This window comes from Heptranchias perlo, chromosome 19 (assembly GCF_035084215.1).
Source record: "Heptranchias perlo isolate sHepPer1 chromosome 19, sHepPer1.hap1, whole genome shotgun sequence".
In the NCBI taxonomy this organism is placed as follows: Eukaryota; Metazoa; Chordata; class Chondrichthyes; order Hexanchiformes; family Hexanchidae; genus Heptranchias; species Heptranchias perlo.
This window is the reverse complement of record NC_090343.1, coordinates 32,323,350-32,333,095: the sequence shown is the minus strand read 5'-3', so window position 1 is coordinate 32,333,095 and position 9,746 is coordinate 32,323,350.

The following is a 9,746-nucleotide window of genomic DNA, read 5'->3' as shown; positions in this document are numbered from 1 at the left end:
ATCATACCTTTCAGCCAACGTCCCAGACTCTTCCATCACCATCCCTGGGTATGTCCTGTCCCACCAGCAGGACAGACCCACCAGAGGTGGAGGTACAGTGATATACAGTCAGGAGGGAGTGGCCCTGGGAGTCCTCAACATTGACTATGGATCCCATGAAATCTCATGGCACAAGGTCAAACATGGGCAGGGAAACCTCCTGCTGATTACCACCTACCACCCTCCCTCATCTGATGAATCAGTCCTCCTCCATGTTGAACACCACTTGGAGGAAGCACTGAGGGTAGCAAGGGCACAGAATGTACTTCAATGTCCATCACCAAGAGTGGCTCGGTAGCACCACTACTGACCGAGCTGGCCAAGTCCTGAAGGACATAACTGCTGGACTGGGCCTGCGGCAGGTGGTCAGCGAACCAACACAAGGGAAAAACTTACTTGACCTTGTCCTCACCAATCTACCTGTCGCAGATGCATCTGTCCATGACAGTATTGGTAGGAGTGACCACCGCAGAGTCCTCGTGGAGATGAAGTCCCGTCTTCGCACTGAGGACACCATCCAACGTGTTGTGTGGCACTACCACCGTGCTAAATGGGATAGATTCAGAACAGATTTAGCAGCTCAAAACTGGGCATCCATGAGGCGCTGTGGGCCATCAGCAGCAGCAGAATTGTATTCCAGCACAATCTGTAACCGCATGGCCCAGCATATTCCTCACTCTACCATTACCAACAAGCCAGGGGATCAACCCTGGTTCAATGAGGAGTGTAGAAGGGCATGCCAGGAGCAGCACCAGGCGTACCAAAAAAGGGGATGCCAACCTGGTGAAGCTACAACTCAGGACTACATGCATGCTAAACAGCGGAAGCAACATGCTATCGACAGAGCTAAGCGATTCCACAACCATCGGATCAGATCAAAGCTCTGCAGTCCTGCCGCATCCAGTCGTGAATGGTGGTGGACAATTAAACAACTAACGGGAGGAGGAGGCCCTGTAAACATCGCCATCCTCAACGATAGTGGAGTCCAGCACGTGAGTGCAAAAGACAAGTCTGAAGTGTTTGAAACCATCTTCAGCCAGAAGTGCCGAGTGGATGATCCATCTCGGCCGCCTCCCGATATCCCCACCATCACAGAAGCCGGTCGTCAGCCAATTCGATTCACTCCACGTGATATCAAGAAACGGCTGAGTGCACTGGATACAGCAAAGGCTATGGGCCCCAACAACATCCCGGCTGTTGTGCTGAAGACGTGTGCTCCAGAACTAGCTGCGCCTCTAGCCAAGCTGTTCCAGTATAGCTACAACACTGGCATCTACCCAACAATGTGGAAAATTGCCCAGGTATGTCCTGTCCACAAAAAGCAGGACAAATCCAATCCGGCCAATTGCCGCCCTATCAGTCTACTCTCAATCATCAGCAAAGTGATGGAAGGTGTCGTCGACAGTGCTATCAAGCGGCATTTACTCACCAATAACCTGCTCACCGACGCTCAGTTTGGGTTCGGCCAGGACCACTCGGCTCCAGACCTCATTACAGCCTTGGTCCAAACATGGACAAAAGAGCTGAATTCCAGAGGTGAGGTGAGAGTGACTGCCCTTGACCGAGTGTGGCATCAAGGAGCCCTAGTAAAATTGAAGTCAATGTGAATCAGCGGGAAAGCTCTCCAGTGGCTGGAGTCATACCTAGCACAAAGGAAGATGGTAGTGGTTGTTGGTGGCCAATCATCTCAGCCCCAGGACATTGCTGCAGGAGTTCCTCAAGGCAGTGTCCTAGGCCCAACCATCTTCAGCTGCTTCATCAATGACCTTCCCTCCATCATAAGGTCAGAAATGGGGATGTTCGCTGATGATTGCACAGTGTTCAGTTCCATTTGTAACTCCTCAGATAATGAAGCAGTCCGCGCCTGCATGCAGCAAGACCTGCATAACATCCAGGCTTGGGCTGATAAGTGGCAAGTAACATTCGCACCAGACAAGTGCCAGGCAATGACCATCTCCAACAAGACAGAGTCTAACCACCTCCCCTTGACATTCAACGGCATTACCATCGCCAAATCCCCCACCATCAACATCCTGGGGGTTACCATTGACCAGAAACTTAACTGGACCAGCCATATAAATACTGTGGCCACAAGAGCCGGCCAGAGGCTGGGTATTCTGCGGCGAGTGACTCACCTCCTGACTCCCCAAAGCCTTTCCACCATCTACAAGGCACAAGTCAGGAGTGTGATGGAATATTCTCCACTTGCCTGGATGAGTGCAGCTCCAACAACCCTCAAGAAGCTCGACACCATCCAGGACAAAGCAGCCCGCTTGTTTGGCACCCCATCCACCACCCTAAACATTCACTCCCTTCACCACCGGCGCACAGTGGCTGCAGTGTGTACCATCCACAGGATGCACTGCAGCAACTCGTCAAGGCTTCTTCGACAGCACCTCCCAAACCCGCGACCTCTACCACCTAGAAGGACAAGAGCAGCAGGTATATGGGAACAACACCACCTGCACATTCCCCTCCAAGTCACACACCATCCCGACTTGGAAATGTATCACCGTTCCTTCATTGTCGCTGAGCCAAAATCCTGGAACTCCCTTCCTAAAAGCACTGTGGGAGAACCTTCACCACACGGACTGCAGCGGTTCAAGAAGGCGACTCACCACCACCTTCTCAAGGGCAATTAGGGATGGGCAATAAATGCCAGCCTTGTCAGCGATGCCCACGTCCCATGAACGAATAAAAAAAAACCCTATCAGCATTGCCTTCTAATCCTTTCTCCCTCATGTGTTTATCTAACTCCCCCTTAAATGCATCTATGCTCGTCACCTCAACTATTCCTTGTGGTAGCGAGTTCCAAATTCTAACCACTCCCTTGGTAAAGAAGTTTCTCCTGAATTCCCTATTGGATTTATAGTGACTAGCTTATATTTATGACTCCTAGTTCTGGTCTCCCCAGCATGTGGAAATATCCTCTCTACGTCTACCCCATCAAACCCTTTCATAATCTCAAAGACCTCTATCAGTTCACCCCTTAGTCTTCTGTTTTCTAGAGAAAAGAGCCAGAGCCTGCTCAATCTTTCCTGATAGGTATAACCTCTCAGCTCTGGTATCATCCTAGTAAATCTTTTTCACACCTTCTCCAGTGCCTCTATATTCTTTTTATAATATGGAGACCAGAACTGTTCACAGTTGTGTGACAATAGCCTATCATTTGTCCACGTTTACCCTCCCTGGTGTTTGGAGTATTAACATAGATTCTGTGGCTAGTGCAGTTCCTCTTTAACAAATTGCACTAATTCCACTTTAACCACTGAGTGCATAGCAGCCAAGCCCCATCCAATCCTCAGCTGATCTCCACACCTTTCAGCAGGGCTCTCTGGATAACAATTAGGACTGTAAACTCCAGCTGATTTCCTGTCTCCCAGCCTAATGATGTGGAAGGTAATTATTGTGTTTTTACTTGCACTCCGACTTGAGAGCAGCTAAGTCATCGCAGGTCAGGAATTGAATCCGGAACGTTCCTAGCCTGTGTGATTCAATATAGTACAATAGAGTGTATTTACCAACAGACCTGTCAAAGGAGCCCATAGTCATACACTGAGTAAGGAAAGAGTTACTTTCTCTATATAAAAAACAAATGTGATGATATGACAGGAAAGCAATAACTTTTTGATAAAAAGGCCCAAGCTGCCTATTAAAACTTCTATTGAAAGCACTATGTTCAATCTCATTACTCAAACCACTAGTTGTATTATGTGTGAGGGGTACAAAGTTATAAATCAGGTCTCGTCAACAAACTAGAACTATAAAAAGTACCATTAAAGATGATTTAATTATATTTGTAGCAAGTGACAATTTGAAATAATTGGTACTGAAAATTGTGGTTTGGACATCTTCATGGATGTGATCAATCTTCCACTTTTGGGAAAAGACATTGAGAAACAACAACATCCAACAATTAACCTCCTTAAAAACACAAAGGCCTTGAAATTACACCGTGTCAACATTAACGTTCAAATACTTAACATAATCATATGAAGTTCCTTAATATGCTATTTCAACAGACGTCAACCTGTTTAAAGTAAGCAGGTTAATACCTCCATTAAAACAGCAGACAAAAGAATTTCACGTTATTGCATTGTGCATTCGTATACTAATGTTTACAGCATAATTTCCAGGCCAAAGTATACAAAAAACCCTTATAGCATCATTTCATATTGCAAGCCAAAGCATGACAAAGATATCCTTCACACCCCATTATGATCAACTGTCAATCCTCAATGTAACAAATATGTGGGGACAGCAAAGTATTTCTTCCAATTGCCTGTTCATCTTGTTGAGGTTTGAGTCTGTTTCCTAACTTTAATAAAACTTCTACCAGGATGATTAGTTTGTCAAAATGTGGAGCATGTAATACATATTTGTCAAAGTAAGACTTCACTCTTGCTTTCCTTAGAGAAACATTCAAGACTAACTACTTTGTAATAAAACTACAGTGAAATAAATAAGTCATTTTTGCCAATGGCGGCTACTGTCGTTTATGAAGAGTTAGATTACATTCCTCATTTAAATGAAACTGTGAGTACTTTACATCTGATTGATCAACCTTCATCTGAGCTGACTAATAAAATATATGGAAGTTTTAGGATGTGAATTATAATTGTTCAGATGTAAGAACACATCACTATTCACTCCCACACCGGAGTGCAGAAGGGTCAAATCACCCCGCTTCCCTCTCCTTAGGTACACAGTGAGAGATTTACTTCCAGTTGTATCAACAGAAAATTTGCTACCACTGACTTCTATTTTTACTGATTGTTTTTGGTATTTATAAAGTTTTATTTGCTAATGCATATGAAGAACAGTGAAAGATATAGAAATAGCCTTGTAATGCAAGTTACTAACACACAAATTATAATCAAATATACCTAAACATAGCAGAGAACCTTGAACCACAGGTCACTTCCTTCTAATGTATCTAAATTGTGATAATAACTACACCAAACACAACATGGCAGTGGAACAGCTTCCATCTATGCAACTAAGATACAGAGGCCCTGAATTTCCTTGGGGATTCTCCTGGATACTCACCATAACTTCAGCAGGAGTCCGGGGAAACATATCTGAAAACAACAGAGACTCACTGTGCCAGCCGATTCCAAGATTTCCTGATTGGCCTTGTAAGGGACAGAGCCTCCCCAGCCTCTTACAAGACCAATGACATCAAGGGAAGCCCGCAGAGGTGAGGACTCCCAATGCCAGGAGTTCCCATTTCCCCTGCTCATTTAGGACACAGCCTATTACTGGAAGCCAGCACGCCAAGTGAAATGCCTCCAGACGGGCAAAAGAAGATTCCACGAGGGGGATCCAGCGGTGGGATGGACCCTCAAAGAACAGGAAAAATTGTTTCTTTTTTAAAAATAGGTTCTTCCCTCTTGCACAGGGGGATGAGAGGGCACTATGGCATCTCAGCTGGGATTGGCTGAGCTGTTCCCCTACACTGGGAAGGCACCAGATTTTCTGGCTGAATGAGGCAGAATGGCAAAATCCAGCATGGCCTGTGTTGGAGGCCACTGGCAGCCACAATCCCAGCACAACCTCCAGGATGGCAGTCAATGGATTTTTGGGGCCAGAAGTTCTTTTAACATTAATATATTATGTACAGGGTTAAATTGAAGCATTGCATCTATCAATGGGTGGATTGTAGACAATGCTGGGGAAAGAAGGAAGACCTCTGAGGCAGCTATGAGAATTATGTAGTCAAGATGAGACTCTAAATCCCAGAAGTGTGTCCTCTCTTCTCCCTTCTTAATTTAAATTTGACAATTTTGGAGTTGTTTGAATGTCCTCAATGGCTTCATTTCTTTTGTACAAGCAGTGAAATGTTAGATTCCTAAATTTCCTTGCCACATGGATTACCAGTCTCAGGTATTTTATTGCAAGATAGAACACTGATCGTAGCAGAACGAAGGTTAAAGTTGAGCGTCCTTTTTTCCCGCTTTGATACTGCCTGCGGTGATTTTAAGGCAGTTGAAACGTCTGCCTGACTCAGGCGGCCACCTCATTAATATATGCTAATCGGGGTCCTAATGTTCAAATAAGACCCCCAGGCAATTTCAATAGGCTTGAGTGACTGCTGTGATTGCTCTGACCAATGAAACATGACAGATGTCCAGCAGAGGCTTTGAAAGGTAAGTAAAAACCTTGTTGTCATGGGGTCAGGAGAAGCAGGGACTGGTTCTCCAGGCTTCACAAGCAAAGTCTGGGCCTCTGCCCCTTCCAAACATGGAACCCCGCCGAAACTCCTCACAACTTGCTGATGGACGGTCTACAGGCCATGCCACCTTTGTTGCATTTGCTTTGTACTGATGCTAAAATTGTGGGGCTGGATTTTAATTTTTGAAGAGTAGGTAATACTCAGAACAGCAAGAACAGGGAAAATGTTTGTTAGTACTTACTACTGGCATTACATCACCTACTGTGTTTTGTTAAAGGTATCAAAAAGAAGAAAATGTAGCCCAATATGTCTGCTGTACTTCTGTAATATATAAAGGAACTGTAAGAAAAATGTAAGAGGCTCCCCTAATGGCTCAGCAGGTTTAGACATGCAGACGAGAAAGGTGCCAGGTTCAACCTCTGTTCCGTACTGTTACCTGGAGCCTGGTTTTTACTCTGAGCCCGTACCCCGCGCGTCCGCAGATATTCGTGTGGCGAACCCAAAAGCGAATTGAGGGCGTCACAATCTGCGATTACAACTCAATTGAAGGTGAGTATTTGAGCTTCTGGGTTTCCCACACGCCAGGAAACCAGATTGACAGGCTGGCTGCCTGTCGGCAGTGAAAGGAGCCGCAAATCAGAGAGAGGGGCGGGAGGGAGAGAGAGATCATCGGGCTTGGAAAAAATCGGAGTGGGGGGAATGTGGACAACATCGAGGGGGTCAGCCAGCATCAGGGATCAGGGTGAGGGGGATCAGCCAGCAATGTAGATTGGGGTGGAGGGGGGCATCCAGCATCAGAGGGGCATCCAACATCGTTTGTTGGGGGGGGGGGGGTCCTGATGTTCAGGTGAGCTTGTTGGGTCTGGATGAAGAACTGCTGCTTCTCCGGGCCCACAAGCAGTGCAATAAAAGCACTCACCTCATGGATCCAGCCCTTCCCACCTGCTTTCACCTGACATGAATTGGGAGCGATGGGAAAGCAGAACAGGTAAGGTTAAATTAATTTAAGTTTCCCAATACACAAAATTTTAAGTACCTCAGTATCTCAATGAGGTACATTGCCTCTTTAAGTATCAGCCCGCCAGCCTTAATTGTCCAACAAGGAGTGAACTCCTTTAGGAGAAGATGGGAGGGGAGAACATTCGAGGACAATAGGAGGAGGAAGAAAAAATTTATTAAAAGAAAAATGTAAAATCAAAAGTAAATATAAAACAAGATCATCTGGCCAACTGAGTCCACACCTTTCAAACGAATATGTATAGCTTACATTTTTATGGACTATCCTTAACTTTTAAAATCCCCTGAAAGAGGTGAATAGCCACAGATAAAACTTCCAAGAGAGAAAATTTAGTGAAATATCTCCCTGGCTCCTGAAAGTAATTGAGAGGAAACTTCAAGATATTGATCTTGTATAAGAACTGCCATTGCTGGTAGCATTCCACAAGTAAAATTCCCAGTCTCAGTCCTGATGCCATAATGTTCCATAGAATATTTCCGTACAACTTTCAATCCTGTTCATAATCAGATATTTTCCCAGTTTATTTTTTAAAGATGTTAATCACCACATCGCTAATTCTTTTATATGAGAGTGAGTCCCATAAATACACTGCAGGAAGAAAACAAAATCTTGGAATTTCTAATCTTGGTTGAGGTTTACCAATTTTGTATTCAAGTCATGAATTACCCTCTGTTTTGCAGTCAAAGCTTTATCACATAGCAGTAAAACTTGTGATTGTGAGAGTAGCTTGTTTTATTGGTCATTAAAACACTGTCACAGAAAATGCAGTATTCCTTGTGTAAGGCTTTAGGTACTCAGTCCTGATGGGGGAACTAAGGAAATGATGTAATCAAGAATTCCTGGATCCAAATACTTTAGGCAACATCTGTGAATCTGAAGTGATGTTATTTACACCAATTGTTAGTACAAATAAATTTTCACATCGACTGAGGTGAATATTGGGAATATTAAATACTGGGGAGACCAAAGCCATTGCCTTTGGTCCCCACTACAAATTCTGTTCCCTAGCCACCTACTCCATCCCTCTCCCTGACGCTGATCCAGACTGTTCCCGACCTTGGCGTCATATTTGACCCGCAGCTGAGCTTCTGACCCCATATCCTCTCCATCACCAAGTCCGCCTACTTCCACCTCTGTAACATCGCCAGTGTCCGCCCCTAACTCAGCGCATCTACTGCTGAAACCCTCATCCATGCCTTTGTTACCTCTAGACTTGACTATTCCAATGCTTTCCTGGCCAGCTTCCCACCTTGCATCCTCCGTAAACTTGAGCTCATCCAAAACTCTGCTGCCCGTATCCCAACTCACACCAAGTCCCATTCACCCCTCAACCCTGTGCTCGCTGACCCATTAGCTCCCGGTCCGGCAATGCCTCAATTTTAAAATTCTCATCCTTGTTTTTAATTCCCTCCATGGCTTCGCCCCTCCTTTTCTCTGTAACCTACTCCAGTCCTACAACCCTCCGAGATTTCTGCGCTCCTCCAATTCTGGCTTCTTGCACATCCCTGATATTCATCGTTCGTCCATTGGCAGTCGTGCCTTCAGCTGCCTAGGCCCTAAGCTCTAGAATTCCCTTCCTAAACCTCTTTGTCTCTCTACCTCTCTCTCCTCCTTTAAGAAGCTCCTTAATCCTACCTCTTTGACCCTTCACCTGTCCAAATATCCCCATATGTGTCTCGGTGTCAAATTTTGTTTGATAACGCTCCTGTGAAGCACCTTGGGACATTTTACCATGTTAAAGATGCTATGTAAATCCAAATTGTTGTTGCAAACACATCAGCCAACTCGCATACATCAAGGTCCCACAAACAGCAAATGAATGAATGGTCAGTTAATTTTTTTTTTGATGGTGTTGATTGTGGAAGAAATGTTGGCCATGACACAAAGAGAATTCCCTGCTCTGCTTCAAATAGTGCCATTGAGCTTTTATGTCCACCTGAACTGGCAGACAGGGTCTGAGTTTAACATCTCCTGCAAAGGATAGCACCTCCAACAATGCAGCACTCCCCCAGTTATTGACTAAGTGCCAGCATAGATTATACACTCAAGTTTTGGAGTGAGATTTAATCCCACAACCTTTTAACTCAGAGACAAAAGTGCTACCAACTGAGTATAGCTGACATGACCCTCAGTGGATTGAAAAGAAAATCCTGCAAATGCTGAAACTGAAATGAGAATAGAAAATGCTGGAAATGCACAGCAGGTCCCTCAGCATTTCCAAAAAGAATTGGTTACAGGCACTTTGTCAGAACTGGACATGTGAGATATTCTGATAAAGGGTTGACACCCAAAACATTAACCCATCTTTTCTCTTTAAAGATATTGATGGACCTGCTGTGCATTTCCAACATTTTCTGTTTTACTGAAGGCTCTTGGTGATAGATTTACGGCATTGTTTTATTCATAGTCATGGATGACTGTTACAAATGATTGTTAAAAAAAAATTCTGACATCATTCACTTCAATGAGAAATAACAAAAAAGCGAGGGATTTTGTAAAATTAATTTTAAAAAT